The sequence below is a fragment of the Chlorocebus sabaeus genome, chromosome 22 (assembly GCF_047675955.1).
Source record: "Chlorocebus sabaeus isolate Y175 chromosome 22, mChlSab1.0.hap1, whole genome shotgun sequence".
NCBI lineage: Eukaryota > Metazoa > Chordata > Mammalia > Primates > Cercopithecidae > Chlorocebus > Chlorocebus sabaeus.
In genome coordinates this window covers 95,280,069-95,296,887 of record NC_132925.1, presented here as the reverse complement: position 1 = coordinate 95,296,887, position 16,819 = coordinate 95,280,069, and the positions used below count along the sequence as shown (strand labels likewise).

General features: G+C 46.6%; 1 long non-coding RNA gene across 1 annotated transcript in view; it reads left to right on the top strand.

Moving 5' to 3' along the window:
• LOC103227494 (uncharacterized) overlaps nt 1–3,488 on the top strand; it is a 57,725-nt gene extending 54,237 nt beyond the window's left edge. Inside the window, exon 3 of the long non-coding RNA XR_495181.3 lies at nt 3,388–3,488. This is a non-coding gene — a long non-coding RNA (uncharacterized lncRNA). The remainder of the gene's footprint in view (nt 1–3,387) is intronic.
• The last annotated feature ends 13,331 nt before the right edge of the window (nt 3,489–16,819 follow it).

Genomic DNA, 16,819 nt, shown 5'->3' with positions numbered 1-16,819 from the left:
ACCAGCCTGGGCAACATGGCGAAACCTCATCTCTACATAAAATACAAAAATTAGCCAGGCATAGGGGCACATGCCTGTAGTCCCAACTACTGGAGGGGCTAAGCTGGGAGGATCGCTTGGGCCCAGTAGGTCAAGGCTGCAGTGAGCTGCGATTGTACCACCGCACTCCAGCCTGGGCAACAGAGTGAGACCCTATCTCAAAAAAAAAAAAAAAGGATTGTTAGTGGGAACCAGGGGATGTGAAAAGACTGGACCCTATAAACGTAGCCCAAGGTAGAGAAAGAGTGGTGCTGCTTTCCTCTCAGTTGGTTAAGCATGGGTGACAGAGGCATGATTGGCGGTTCCAGCAGGAACTTCTGGTGAGATTTCATCTCCTGTGGATAGGTTTGCCTTGAGAACAAGGTGAGGGACATTGGGGATAGGAGGCCAGAAAAGAGGGTGTGAACCAGAGCAGGGAGAGGCTTTGGTGTCATGCTTCAGAGTTCTGAAGTTTCTTGTTTGTGACAGAGAAATGCCATTGAGCCTAAAGTTTGGAGTGGGCAAGCTTTTTTTTTTTTTTTTTTCTCTGAGGCGGAGTTTCACTCTTGTCACCCAGGCTGGAGTGCAGTCGTGCAATCTCGGCTCACTGCAACCTCCACCTCCCGACCCGAGTTCAAGCAATTCCCCTGTCTCAGCCTCCCTAGTAGCTGGGATTACAGGCACCTGCCACCATGCCCGCCTAAGTTTTGTATTTTTAGTAGAGATGGAGTTTCACCATGTTGACCAGGCTGGTCTCGAACTTCTAACCTCAGGTGATCTGCCCATCTCGGCGTCCCAAAGTGCTGGGATTAAGGTGTGAGCCACTGCGCCTGGCCCAAACTATTTTTAAAAAGTTATTATTGTGCTGGGCTCTGTGGTGCCACTGTAGTCAGCTAGCACTCAGAAGCTACTCAGAGGCTGAGGCAGGAGGAGCTCTTGAACTCAGGAGTCGGAAACCAGCCTGGGTGACATAGTAGGACCCTGTCTTTACAAAAAAATTTAAAGAAAAAGAGAAGGTCATATTATTGTATCCACGGTCAACTCTGAAAGCCTTTTTATTGTTAGCATTTAAGCAACTGCTTAATGAGAAAGTGAGAAAGAGCTATACCATCTTATATGTGATCAAAATGCTTTGTTTCTTCCAGCCAGCATAACTCTTGAACCAGTTTTTATAGTGAGGAGACCAAATAACCTTTTGACAAAAAAGAAAGGAAAACCGCCAAAGCATTGGCAAGTCATTTCCAAGTAGGCATTTCTGGTCAGATTTCAAGTACGCTCACCTAGAACTATCTCTAGGCAGCAGAGCAATTCTGGTGTCTGCAGATACCTCAAGACCTTGGCCTTTGTTCATTGCTCATCTATCCTGAGGTATCGGGAAATCCATACCACAGAGAACTCTGTGTAGGTGAGGAGCATAAGAAAGCTCTCAGTCAAATTTCAAGCCTCGGTCAGCATCAGAAACTCCACACTGGGGAGAACCTGCAGTGAGTGCGGGTAAGCCTTCTCCCTCCACTCCACCCCTGCTGCTCACCCAACAATGCAGTCACTCAGAGGAGGCTATACCTGTTCTGGTTATAGGAGGTCTTTAGAGTGGATTTCAGGCCTTAGGAAAGGTCAGAAATCATGCACTGGAGTGAAATTCTATGTGTGTAGTGAAGGTGGGAAAATGTTCATTCATTCTGAGTTCTGCTCTTGGTGCCCACCAGCAAATCCCCCTGGGAAGAAGCACTCAGTGCAGTGACTGTGGGAAAGCTTTTCTCTGGGTCAGAGGTCTCCTCTCACATCACAGAAGCCACAGTAGGGAGAAGCCTGCAGGGAGGGTGGCAAAGCCATAACCCACTGCTTCCTTAGGGTTTCTCCCAGTGTGGATTCCTTGTCAGGTTTCTGCTCCAGCTGAGGTTTTCCCACACGCCCCACATTCACATGTTTCTCTCCGGTGTGGTCGCTGATGCAGGCACAGCCTCTGGTGCCCACTTCAGCCTTTCCCATAGTCAATGCCCCTCAAAGGGCTTCTCCAGCCCTGCCCTGAGTTGCACCATGAGGCCCCTTGCCCTATTGAACACTCCCTGATGTAGACTCTTCGATGGGCAGCAAGGGCTGAGCTCCAGGTTGAAACTTTCCCATGCTCGTTACATACATAGGATTTTTCTTCAGTGTGCACTTGCTGATGTTGCCTAAGATCTGAAATCTGGCTGAAAGATTTTCCACAGCTGGGCAAATCTTCCTGGGGAGTCTAACCCCAGAATGTCTCCTTTGGTGGGCCATAAGGGATAGAGCTGAGAGTGAAGGCCTTTCCACACTCACATTGACAGAACCTTACCCCACTGAATTCTCTCTCGATGATGAAAAGCTGAATACAGAGGGAACTCTACCACATTCATCATATTTATGGCTTTCTGTTCTGTGGAAACCTTGTGATGTTTAATTAAGTTGGAGCTGGAACTGAATCTTTGTCCAAATCTGTTATATTTCTGGCCTCCCTAACTTGTGGAGGATTTTTGTTTTTAATCCTTAGTTGTTTTCATATGAGATCTCTTGCTACTTATGTTCTTTTCTGAAGGATTTTCCCGTATCTTTTCTAAGTGGTTTTTCATTTCACAGGCTGCTCCAGATTCAAACATCTGTTTTTCCCCAGATATTAATGTCAGTGAATTTATCATCATATTCTGAACCAGAATCAACGTCTTGCTCTGAGTTCTGTCCTAACCCACTGCCAATAATAGAAAAGGCAAACACCAGAGACATATAGTAAAGTGACTAGAACACTAGTGGAGCCCTTTGAGAGAGTAAGTCAGAGACCATTCTGAGACTCTGTGCAGAGAAGATGGAATGAATGGAATCTGTCTTGAGAGCACACCAAGGAGATGGGGTCAGCAAACCAACTACAAGGAATCGAACTCTTGGGTAGCAAACAAGGGAAGGCTAGCAAGTGATGAGGGAAAGCCAAGATAGGAACTCTCACAGTAGAGAACTGTACGGGGAGGAAAACTCTGTTTTATCTTCCTGATGAGAAAGCTTACTTTGACAACTGCCCTTCCCACCCCCTTTCTAAAGTTCCCCAGCAAAAGAGGGGCCGTTGCTAATTGGATGAGTCAGAGTCCCAGACGTCACCAGGCCAACCTTATTTAGTAGACATGATAAATGTTGGTTTTAAAGCTGGGACCCCTGTTGCCCTCTCTTTGTGTGACTTTGTTCTTCTACTATGGGACACGGCAGAGGGTAAAAGCCTGAGATTTGGTTGCAGCCTCCAGAGGGCAGTAGAAGTCTTACTTGAGTCTGATTGAAAAAGCAGGACAGCCTACACTGACCTTCATGGTTTCTTGGTATGATTATTAATGACAGACCCTTTCACTCATTTTTATTCTACAGAGTTTCCCAGTTTGGACAATAAAGTATGGTCATCCGAGAGCCATGTCATTAAACTGATCTTCAGCAGAGGGCCTGAATTAGGGAAACAGGTGACAACTGTTAACGATGAGACACAGTTGGTAAGTTCCATTTCCTAACAGGCTACTGTTCTTTGCATGGATCTCCTTTGGGAATTCAGCACGGAAGAAGTGGGACTGGCAGAGCAGGAGTCAATCTTCCTGGATCCTTGGTCAGAATATTCCGTTTCTAATACAGGACAAGAGGAGTGATTCTCTGTTGGACTGGGAGGCCCAATAATTAAATTGGGGCAAGGGATGGAAATAAGAACATTCAAGGCCAGGCGTGGTGGCTCATGCCTGTAATCCCAGCACTTTGGGAGGCCGAGGCAGGTGGATCACCTGAACACAAGAATTTGAGACAAGCATGGCCAACATGGTGAAACCCCGCCTCTACTAAAAATACAAAAATTAGCTATTCGGGAGGCTGAGGCAGGAGAATCACTTGAACCTGGGAGGCGGAGGTTGCAGCGAGCCTAGATTGCACCACTGTACTCCAGCCTGGGAGGCAGAGTGAGACTCTGTCTCAGGGGAAAAAAAAAAAAAAAAAAAATTCAAAAGGAATACAGTCTTTGAAAGAATGAGAAACAATGCTTTCAATGGGGAGAGGCTAGAGGCCATGAAGAGGGAGCTATCTCTGTGTCCTAAACCAGAACCCTCTGCATGTGAGGTGGGCCCAGAAAAGATGAAGGAGACTCTAGAAAGAACCAGTGTGCCTACGGGTATAAGCCTACTAAGTCTCCCTGTTCCTGATTTTTCCACTCAATTTTTACTGCACCAAAGAGCAGACAAGGAGGAATATAGGAGAGAAAGCATGGGACATAAAAGACACTAATATAGTCTTACAGAGTCCGAGTCTATCCTTAATCACAATGTATGCAAACATGTTATGTTCCTTATTAAAAGGAAGTAGGGAGACAGAAAAGAAGGGGGGAGACTTTTTACAAGAGACTTACCTATAATAAAACCAAACAATAGAAAAGGTTGAAAAGAAAGGAAAGGAAAAGGGTATACCAAGCAAGTTCTAACAAGAGAAAAAGCTGTGTAGAAACAAAACAGGCTCTAAGGCTAAGCCTTTAATGGCCATAGAATGGAATATTTCTTATTGATAAAAAATGAACAATCAATCCCTAAGTTGTTGAACAATATCCATGTCAGGAAACCTAGAAGTTACTTTTTTTTTTTTTTTTTTTGAGTTGGAGTTTCACTCTTATTGCCCAGGCTGGAGTGCAATGGCACAATCTTGGCTCACTGCAACCTCCTCTGCCTCCTGAGTTCAAGCGATTCTCCTGCCTCAGCCTCCCAAGTAACTGAGATTACAGACATGCACCACCATGCCTGGCTAATTTTGTATTTTTAGTAGAGATGAGGTTTCACCATGTTGGCCAGGCTGGTCTCCTGACCTCAAGTGATCCACCTGCCTCGGCCTCCCAAAGTGCTGGGATTATAGGCCAGAACCACCGTACCCAGTCTAGAAGTTGCTCTTAATTCTCCACCCTCTCACATCTAAAACATTAGCAAGTCCAGTTTATTTTTCTTCCAAAATACATTGTAAATCCACCCATTTCTTTCCATCTCCACAGCACCTCACCCCTGGTCCCGGCCACCATCTTTTCTCAAATGTACTCCTGCAATGCTGCCCTAATTGGCCTCCTGACACTGAAATTAATCTCCCCCCAGCAACTTCAAATTGGTTAACCTGGCCAACATGGTCTTCAGCAGGCAGGCCTCTGCCCAACTCTGACTGCACCTCTGACATTGTGACTGTCATCCAGGCACAGTGGCCTCCCTTCTGTCACCTGATCAGCCCAATCAGTTACATCTTGAGCCTTTGCAGCAACTTTTCCCTCTGCATATAATGCTCCTCTTTCACACCTTCAGGGGTATAGCAGTCCTTTAAAATTCAATTTTTAGTTTAAATGGCACTCTCTAAGAGAGGAGGGTGAAAATTTTCAATACTTGTTAATATAGAAGCTTAAGAATTACTGTAATTATCTTCCAACCTATTTGTTACCTTTATAAATAATCATCTGATGACATAGACTACTAACATTAATCTGTGAAATGTTGAATTATGATGAAAACAGAACTGAGAGGCTGGGCACGGTGGCTAATGCCTGTAATCCCAGCACTTTAGGAGACTGAGGCGGGAAGATTACTTGAGGCCAGAAGTTTGAGACCAGTCTGGGCAACATAGTGAGACCCCTGTCTCTACAAAAAAAAAATACAAAAATCAGCTGGACATGATGGCACACGCCTATAGTCCTAGCTACTCAGAAAGCTGAGGAGGGAAGATGGCTTGAGCCCAGGAGGTAGAGGATGCAGTAAGTGATGATTGCACCACTGTACTCCAGCCTGGGTGACAGAGTGAGACCCTGTCTCAGAGACAGTGAGAGCAAATGGGGGTCAGGGGGAACACTAAGGATTCTCCTTCAAATAGTACAATTTATTTCTTTTTTGTTTTTTTGAGACAGAGTCTCGCTCTGTCGCCTACGCTGTAGGGCAGTGGTGCGATCTCAGCTCACTGCAACCTCTGCTTCCCGCGTTCCCGGAAGCAATTCTTCTGCCTCCCAAGTAGCCTCCCAGGTAGCTGGGATTACAGGCATGAGCCACCACACCCGCCTAAATTTTGAATAAAACAAGTATAGTTACTTGTTTTATGTCCACTAGATGGCGCTTCTATCCTGGTGTATCCTGTTCGTGACTCTTTTTCAGAACCCTGGACAGTGCCTGGTGTACAGTAAATGTTCAGTAACTATTGAATGATTTGTCATAAACTTACATACACCCTGAACCTATCAGCACAGCTTTAAAATATATAAGGCAAATTAGTCTACAAAACGATATAGACGAGTGTGAGACCAACCCACACCCCTTAGAAACATACTAGGAAAACCCAAAACAACAAAGAACTGTTTAAATGCAAAAGTAGAATGAGTGCTTTTACCATCTGTATTTCTGAATTATTTTTTCACAATTAATATGTATTACTTTGATAAATGAGATTACATTTTGCTTTATGTTCCCTTCTCAAATTGTAAAGTCTTTTAGTATGGTTCTACGGAACTCATCAAACCTGTTCAGGGGTGTTAAGTGCACACCAAGATTAAAGGTGACAGGAAGGTGCATAACATTAGGATTGTATTTAGGGTTATTCTTTTTTTTTTTTTTTTTTTGGAGTCTTGCTCTGTCACCCAGACTGGAGTGCACTGGCATGATCTCGGCTCACTGTAACCTCCACCTCCCAGGTTCAAGTGATTCTTCTGCCTCGGCCTCCCAAGTAGCTGGGATTATAAACTTGCACCACCATGCCCAGCTAATTTTTGTACTTTCAGTAGAGATGGGGTTTCACCATGTTGGCCAGGCTGGTCTCGAACGCCTGACTTCAGGTGATCCACCAACCTTGGCCTCCCAAAATGCTGGGATTACAGGTGTGAGCCACCACGCCCTGCCTGTTTAGGGTTATTCTAAAAATCATAACTTCTTGGACGTAAAAAAGTTCTATACATGGCTAGTAACCCCTTCTGCAGCTGAAACTGGCTGCAAATCCCCTTCTGTCACCCAGAGTGACCAGAATTGTATTCTGTGAGGGGCAGGGTTCACTGGCATGAATTCTGTGCCAGAATTCATGCCAGGCTGAATTCTGTCCCTGCAGTGGAGGCTACTCTACAATAAAGTGACAGGAAGATCAGACTTAAATGCCCTGCAGAGCTCCATTTCTCCCACCATCTGGTTTTGTAAGGAAAAAAAAGTGTCTGTGTGCTTCTATGTATTTTTTTTTTTTTTTTAGCACTCCTTAATTTAAATGTCTATAAAAAAAAGACCAAAGCTTAACTGGTTATCTTTGAAATATAATTTCTTTTTTTCTTCTTTTACTTATTTATATTTTCTTATATTTCTACAATAATAAGTCCAAATTAGGTGGCAAAGAAATGATATAAAAGAAGCATGGTATCTGCCAAATCAAATTCTCTGGATGAGCTAATGCCCACCCAAGGGGCAAGTTGAGGAAAGGAGGGTGCTGTTGACTTCTGGTCCATTTCTAATCTGTCCTGAGCATTGGTAAGGCCAGGGGCTGGACAGTGGGCTATTGGAGTGGACTCCAGTCTCAGGCCAATGTACTCAGTACTTCCATCAGGAGAGTGGGTGGCAACTGGCCCCTCCATCCACAGTAACTTTTGGGCAGCTACTCTGACCACTGTGGGAAAGAGTTTCTGGGGTGCCAGTTGAGTTGGTCTCCCCTGTGTGAGACACCCATGGGGAGCCATGGGCGGCCTCTACAGAGAAAAGTCTCCTTATTGCCTTCATGTTTTTATGCCCTGGGAGCATAACCATTCAGTGGCATTCCACAAGTTGCTCAAGGAGATAACACTCCCTTGAAGCAGTGGGGCATAATCAAACATCTTGGCTCCTCCTGAAACCTGCTCCCACCTGTTTCAGTCCCGATAAGTTAAAGATCTTAAGTAGTTTAGACACACGCCTTTGCTCAAGGAAATTCACAGAAACCACCACTGCTGTACATCTTATTGAATGACTCACGAGTTCTCCTTCACTGATTAATCATTTTCCTCATCCCTTCCTACCCCTCCCATCTGCCCTAAGAACAAAGAGCTTGTAAACCAATAAATTAGGCAGAGCCCGAGAGCTCTGGGCTGTGAGCAAGCCTCCAACACTACCACTCCCGTCCCCTGGACCCGCCTTTTAAACACTTATTCTGTCTCTTTCTAACTCCTTTTTCTCCGTTGGACTCGGGGTACCCGCAAGGTGGTGTGGGGCTGGTTTCCCCAACAATCACTGTAACAGATAAGGAAACATAAATATGCTTTCTCATAACTTGTCATCTGCACTAGATTTAACAGCAGCACCAGTGATTCTGCAGTGCCCTCCAGGCACTGGAGCAGGCCAACATTAGGCATTTCTACAAACCCCAAACCTCATTTCCTTTGTTTCCTCTCTTGACTCCACCCAGGGGTGCTTCTGTTTGAGGACTCATGGGGGAGCCAAATAAAGAACATATTGGGCCCGTATTTTTAAATTATTTTCCTTATGATGTTATTGCAAATCACAGACAATCTTCCTGGGGATAATCCAAAATGTTCATTGCTTTTCTTTCTAGTGTGGGCAAACTAAATTTCTGTGATTGAGACCAGGACAATTTGGTCTCAATAGATGTTCCCTTCCAATAGGCCTGGTAGATGTGAATTAATGTCAAACTGACTGAACTGCCCTCCCTCCAGCTGCCCCTGGCCAGACCAAGCAGCTACAAACGTGCTTCCAGGAGGAGTGGGACTTCCTCCCATCCTTTTCACTTGGGTTCTTCCTTGCCCCCTCTTCTACTTTACTCCCAGTTGGACAGAACCACTCACCCCCAAGCCCCACAACAACGGAACCCTCCCAGGCCAACCCCTTTAGGCCTGGCACCAGCCCAACCAGCATTCATGCACATCACCCTGCTGGCCCACTAAAAACATTGCCCCCTCTCTCTGGGAAGCTGGGAGATCTTCAGGGCTCTTTGGTCTTCTAACTTCAAGATCTTAAAAGCATGGTTGCTGTATCCATTGCAATAGCTGAGTGAAATTGGCATGGAGTTCATCTGCCTGCAGACACAAGGGAAACTGAAAAGAACCAACATTTGTTGAGAATCTTACTGTGCACCTTGCATTGTGTTTGGTTCCTTGGCATTGCTATCCCATTTATTCCTCATGGCCACCTAAGGATAGCTATGCCCATTTTGCAGATAGCAGAAACTGAGGCTCAGAGAGATGACTCCCCATGCCCAAGATCACACACTTCCTAATATTAGGAAAAGTTACATTAGGAGTTACAGCGTCGAGAAATGATCCTGTAAAGATGCATTATAGTTTCTCCTCCAGAGGAAAGTTTTCTGGGGATTCTTTAGTCCCATTATTGCTGGGTCCCTGACATCTTCCAAGTCCAGCTTGTGCCCAGTCATTGTGGCTGGACAGCCCTGCTGGTTGTTCTTATTTACTAGAATTATCCCAGAAATGGTGACATTACTATGTGGTCTAAACATTGCCAGCTCCACACAAAGGTGCCATGGCTCAGCCAACACATTGGAAGGGCCTGCTTCACTCCTTAGCTGCTGTTATCACCCAGAGGCAGTAACTTCTCTCATAACCTTGGGGCTAGAGCAGCTTTCCCAGGAAAAGCATATGACACCAAAACTCCTCTTTCACCACCTTCCCAACGCTTCTAGATTCTCTTTTTATTCCACCTACACAGAAACCATGTGGGAGATCAGAAGCCTTCAGTGACCTTTGGCCACATCTCCACATCTTTTCAAAAATCTCATAAGGATGGTTGTATTAGTCAAGGTTCTCCAGAGAAACAGAATAAACAGAAGATTAGATGAAGATATAGATGCACCAAGAGAAATTTATTTTAAGAAGTTGGTTCATGCAATTATGGAGGCTAAATCTCACGATCTGCCAACTGCAAACTGGAGACCCAGGTAAGCTGGTGGCATAGTTTGAAGGCCAGAAAACCACGGAGCCAATGGTGTGGATTCCAGTTTGAGTCTGAAGGTTCAAGTACCAGGAGTGCCAAGGGAGGGAGAAGATCAATATCTCAACTCAAGCAGTCAGGCAGAGCAAGAACTCAACCTTCCTGTGCCTTTTTGTTCTTTCTATTGAGGCCCTCAGTGGATCATGCCCACCCACACTGGGGAGGGCCATCTGCTTTATTTAGCCCACCAATTCAAGTTCTAATCTCTCACAGACACATCCAGAAGTAATGTTTAACCAGATATCTGGGCACCCTCTGCCTAGTAAAGTTGACACGTAAAATTAACCACCACAATGATGGTAGATTAGTTTCCAAAATTCAACAAGGTCTTACATCTTCACCACTCCTGACCTATAAGTTAGCCCTAAACAATGAACCCCTTCCTTTTTTTATGATATTGAAAATTACATTGTGATATCCTACCTTGTTTTAACCTGACTGACTCTCTTTTAGCTGAGAGAGCCAGACAGATTCCATTTTGGTTTCTTTGCTTGCAGCCCCTTGCCCCCCTCCCTTAAGGACATAACTGATGCAAGCTGACTCCAGGCACATCCAGCAATGCGCTTTCTGATAAGATACTGAGGCAAGCTGTACCAGCAGTTCCTGAGAATGCACTCGGTTGGTGGTACCCAAAGCCCCTGCGTTTATCTCTTTGTGATAATTTAAGCCCCTACACCTGGAACTGTTTATGTTCCTGTAACTGTTTCTGTAACCATTTATCTTTTAACTTTTTGCCTGAAAAAAAAAAAATTGTTTCAGCTAGACTCCTCCTCCCCTATTTAGACCAAGGTATAAAAAGAAATCTAGCCCCTTCTTCAGGGCAGAGAGAATTTCAAGCTCTAGCCGTCTCTCGATCGCTGGCAATAAAGGACTACTGAATTAGACTCAGAGTGTGGTGTTCTCTCTATAACTCGCTCGGTTACAACATTTGGAGTCACCAGCGAGATCTACCACTGGGTGAGGGCCGAACTCGTTCCCGGCTCCCCCGGACAGATGGCGGGCTTATAGGGAAGGTGCCACCTGAAGACATTCCAGGGCCCCATAGGCCACCATCTTCCAGAGGGGAACGGATCAACTGCTGGCACGCCCAACCAAATTCAACTCCTGAGTCCTCAGTCTCTGGTCCCGGGAAGGTAAGTCAGATCTGACTCTGTCTTTCTGGGAAGGAAACGGCCCTGATGAGGGTCCTCCCTCAGACTCTGTCCACATGCCAGGATGCTGTAGGACAGATTCCTGGTTTCTGTCAGGATTCTCTGTTAAGTCTAGTCTCTCTCTATCTCTATATCTTCTCCCTCTCATTCAGGTCTCCAGGAGAACTCTGTTTTAGAATGGGTATAAAAACTGTAATAAACTCTGAGTGAGCGAGTGAGTGAGTGAGTGAATGGAGTTCAAGGGCTTGTGCTTGAATTTCCAGTTTGTAGCTCCACAGTGAAAGCTACGGAGTTTGAGAGGGCCCTCACCTGTGGTTCTGTGGCAACCTCATAAGGCTTAGGGCAGCATCGGGCATAGCTCGATCCGAGCCAGGGGTTTATACCGGCCTGCCAATGCCAAGAGGAGCCTAAGTCCCCATGAGGGGAGCGGCCAGGCGGGCATCTGACTTATCCCATCACGGGACCGCCCCCCCACCCCCGTCTGTCTATAAAAATTGCCATACTTGTTTATATACCACAGTGTCTATTGTCCTGTTTGGTGTTTGTCTAAATTTCGTATGTCAGGTCGTTGATACTGCCCAAGACGACTGGGCAAGGACTTCTTCAAGGTCCTTATACAGATTTTCTATCCCAGGAGGTCAAATTCCTCATTAGTCAGTTGGGCTGGCCATCCCAGTCCTGACTTTTCTGTCAGAAACAAATCAGGTGTTGTTATGGGGAAGGGTGTGGAAGACATTCGTCCGTTAGGGATTTCTGGCACCATAAAGATTGCTGGCATTTGGATTGCCACACCTCACGCCCCCAGTGACTGGTCCACCTCCTCCTTAGACCAGTGGTGGATTCAAAATAGCCACCCTGCTGACCTCCTTGCTCACCTTTTCTGTCATCCTGTAACTTTTCCCGTGCCCTTAAATAAGGCACCGTGAAGAGAAACCTATGCCCATACTGCTCTACTCCATCTGGACTCTTATTTTACCCCTCCATGGCTACTCTCCAACCTTTGGGAAGAGCTGAGTGGCCCCTTTCCTCCTCATCCTCATCCCCTACCCCACACATCTCTTTTTACCGTGTTGCAGCAAGTCCAGCGCCTCCAAGACTTGGCTCTGTTCTTCCTCCTTAAACCCTTGAAGGAAAGGGCCGAGTTTGAACTTTTTGCCTTCAAGTCATGGAGACACCAAAAATATTTGGGTTATAAGTCAAGAAGGAGGGGGACATCACTTAGGTCCCACTGGCTGAGGATCCCTCAGACCCACCTCTTTTCCTCTCCCTAGATCTCGAAGCTTGAGGAGACAGGACTTACGTGGCAAGAAGCATTGGCTATAGTTGTTTTCCTACCTCTTCTAGCTATAATACTTCTGTTCTTCTGATACTATAGCCCCCCAGGCCATGAATATCTCTGTCCGTGCTGGGTTTAATATTTTTGTTCAAACCTTGTTAATTGCCTCCAGAATTGGAAACTCTTCTTCCTAGCCCCGTAAAGATTGGAGCCCTCTCCAATGTATGTTGCAGAATTTCTCTCTAGGCTTCTCAGATGATTGTGGGGTCCGCCTTAAAAAAGGCAAACTCCGGACACTCTGTGAAGTAGAATGGTCACAGTTCAGAACCAAGTGGCTCCCAGAAGGGTCACAAAACCTCACAGCTGTTCAGGCTGTGTGGCAGGTCGTTGCTGGAACTCCCGGTCATCCCAATCAATTTCCCTACATTGATCAATGGCTAGATTTAGTCCGGAGCTCTCCTCCATGGTTCCACTCATGCGCCATTCATGATCCTACCTCCAAGGTCCTTTTAAGCCAGACCTGACTTTTGCCCCAACCCTCAGCTCCCTCGGCTCCTCCTGTACTACCTCCTTCTGAAGAAGGGGAAAGTTTCCTTCACCCATTTCCGCTGCCCTATAACCCTCCTCTTCCCCCAGAATCTTCCCTTGTCTCCTCAACTACATCCCCTGTGGCCTCTCCACCTATATCCTCCTGATTACAGCCTCAACCAGAGGAGGCAGCCCCCCTTCTCCCTCTGAGAGCAGCCCAAATCCCTCCAGGCAGTGAGCGCTCTGCTCCATTTTTAGTTTATGTCCCCTTCTCTACTTCTGACCTGTACAACTGCAAGGCTCATAATCCCCCTTTTCTGAAAAGCCCCAGGTCTTAACCTCACTGATGGAGTCCGTGCTCTGGAGTCATCAGCCCACCTGGGATGACTGTCAGCAACTCCTTTTAACCCTTCTCACCTCTGAAGAGAGGGACCATATCCAAAGAGAAGCCAGAAAGTATTTCCTTACATCAGCCGGTAGACCAGAGGAGGAAGCCCAAGACCTCCTTGAGGATTGGGCTGATTGGGATCCAGACCCCTGGGGTGGGAAGAGAGCTTTGGATGATTTTCACTGGTATCTCCTTGTGGGTATCAAGGAAGCCACTCAAAAACCTATGAATCTGTCTAAGAACACTGAAGTTGTCCAAGGGCCTGCTGAGTTACCAGGAGCGTTTTTAGAACAACTCCAAGAGGCCTATCGTACTTATACCCCTTTTGACCCAGCGGCTCCTGAAAATAGCTGTGCTATTAATTTGGCATTTGTGGCTCAGGCAGCCCCTGATATTAGAAAAAAATTACAAAAGTTGGAGGAATTTGCTGGAATGAACATCAGCCAGCTTTTAGAGATAGCCCAGAGAGTTTTCGACAATCGAGAATTTGAGGCAGCTCAGGGAGCTGAAAGGGCCGCAGACAAAGCATCAAAAAGACAGGCAAAAATCTTAGTGGCTGCAGTCCAAGGAGCCAAAAATGTAGGACCCCCATCACAGAGCACTGGCCAGGGGACCCCGAGTCCCCACCAAGAATGCCAGAAAGGTGAGCAGGCTCCCCTACGAAGAAACCAATGCACTTATTGCAAGCAGATTGGACACTGGAAAAAGGAATGCCCATTAAAGCCAGAGGAGAAACCAGAAAATAAATGATCCTCACCTTCCCCGCAGTGGAGGGATCTGATAATTGACAGGCCAGTGCTCCTTCTCACTTGGCTCCCAGGAGCCCATGGTGACTTCCACAGTGTGGGGCCAGCCTGTAGGCTTCCTAATTGATACCAGGGCGGATCACTCAGTACTGCAGACACCCTTGGGCAGTGTCTCTAATAAAAAGGTGGCTGTGCAAAGGGCTACTGGAGCTATTCAAGAATATCCTGTCACCCACTCACGAGAGGTGAGTTTGGGACAGAAAAGAGTAACCCACTCTTTCCTCATGGTCCCAGAGTGCCCCTTGCCCCTCCTCAGATGAGACTTGCTTCATAAGCTATAGGCGTCCATCTCTCCTCAGCCCAACAAACTCACCTCATGTTAGGGGACACAACGCCCCCTACTGCTCAGTCCCTGCTAACCACCCTCTGTCAGAGGAATATCTCTCAGTTTCACCCTCACAACCGCCAGAGAATAAAACTAATTCTCTCCTACTCGATTTACAGACTCTCTTTCTTCGAGTCTGGGCCGAGTCAAACCCCCCAGGACTGGCAAAGCACCATCCGCCAGTACTTGTAGAACTGCTAGCCACCACCCTGCCGGTTCAGGTAAAACAATATCCTATGAGTCAGCAGGCTAGAGAGGGAATCAATCCCCATATTCAGCAACTATTATAAGCTGGTATACTCACACCATGTCAGTCCGCCTGGAATATTCCATTTTTGCCGGTCCAGAAGCCCAGAACAAATGATTACCAGCCTGTATAGGACTTGCAGGAAGTTAACAAGTGGACAGTCACCATCCATCCAACTGTGCCTAACCCTAATACTGAGCCTGCTCCCTCCAGAATATACGGTGTACACTGTCCTTGACTTAAAGGATGCTTTCTTCGCTATTCTTTTGGCCCTCAAAAGCCAATATATCTTTGCTTTTGAATGGACAGATCCTAGCTCAGGAGATACAACCCAATTAACCTGGACTCGATTACCCCAGGGTTTAAAAAATTCCCCCACGCTTTTTGGGGAAGCCCTCCAACAGGATCTTATACCGTCTGAGCCAGTCACCTAAACTGCACTCTTCTCCAGTATGTAGACGACCTGTTTGTTATTGGCTATTGAAACTACTGACAGCTGCCTGCAACATACTAGGGACCTACTTTACCTCCTTCAGGAATTTGGGTCTCAGCCAAGAAGGCCCAGTTTTGTCTTCCCAGCATTTCCTACCTGGAGTATGAAATAAATGAGGGAAAAAGGGCACTCACCAATGCTTGAAAGGAAGCCATCCTGCAAATCCCCACTTCCACCACTAAGAGACAGGTACGTAAATTCCTGGGGGCCGTGGGATACTGTTGCCTATGGATATTGGGGTTTGCGGAAATTGCCAAGCCCCTGTACACTGCTACTGGAGGGAATGGCCCGCTAATTTGGACTGACAAAGAAGAACAGGCTTTTCAAAATCTGAAGAAGGCATTAACTGAGGCCCCCGCTTTTGCCCTCCCAAATATCTCAAAACCATTTCACCTTTTTGTTCATGAAAGCCAGGGAGTCACTAAAGGGGCACTCACTCAGACTTTGGGGCCATGGCAATGCCCAGTAGCCTATTTGTCTAAGAGACTGGACCCTGTGACCTCCGGGTGGCCAAGTTGTCTCGAGCCGTGCGGCAACAGCAACCCTCATCCAGGAGGCTGATAAACTGACTCTAGGCCAGAATTTAACCCTTATGGCTCCTCATGCCGTAGAGACTTTGCTATGAAGTGCTTCTGGCAAATGGATGTCGAATGCTCACATCCTGCAGTATCAGAGTTTACTGTTACATCAGCCTCATTTAACTTTCTCTCCCACAAGGTGTTTAAATCCAGCTACCTTGCTCTCTGATCCAGACTTTACCACACCTGTCCATGACTGCCAAGAACTGTTAGAAACTATGGAAGCTAGCTGACCTGATCTCCAAGATGTGCCTCTAAAGGAGGCAGACACCACTGTGTTTACAGATGGTAGCAGCTTCCTTGAACAGGGAATGCAAAAGGCTGGTGTAGCCGTTACTACGGAGACAGATGTACCGTGGGCCCAGGCACTGCCGGCAGGTACCTCGACACAGAGGGATGAATTGGTTGCCCTCACTCAGGCCCTCCGATGGGGTAAGGACAAACGTATTAACATCTACACTGACAGTAGGTATGCTTTTGCTACTGTACAGGTACACGGGGCCATCTATTAAGAGCGAGGGCTACTCACTTCAGCAGGAAAGGCTGTCACAAATAAAGAAATTTTGGGCCTGTTTGAAGCTGTTTGGCCCCCTCAACAGGTGGCTGTAATTCACTGCAAAGAACATCAAAGAGAAGACACGGCCATTGCTCGTGGTAACCAAAAAGCAGACTCTGCAGCTGGAGAGGCAGCTCATTCCCGATCATACCTTTAACCCTGCTGCCCGCTGTGTCCTTTCCGCAACCTGACTTGCCAGACCACCCAGAATACTCCCCAGAGGAAGAAAAACAAGCTTTAGATCTTCAGGCCAGTAAAAATCAGGAAGGTTAGTGAACTCTTCCTGATTCCAGAATCTTCATGCCCCAAGCCCTCGGGGAAACTTTAATCAAATGCATTCTACCACCCATTTGGGAGGAGTAAAGCTGGCCCAGCTTCTAAGGAGCCATTTCAAGATCCCCCACCTTCAGGACTTAACTAACCAAGCAGCTCTCAGGTGCATGACTTGTGCTCAGGTAAATGCCAAGCAAGGTACTAAGCCCAGCCCAGGCCACTGCCTCCGG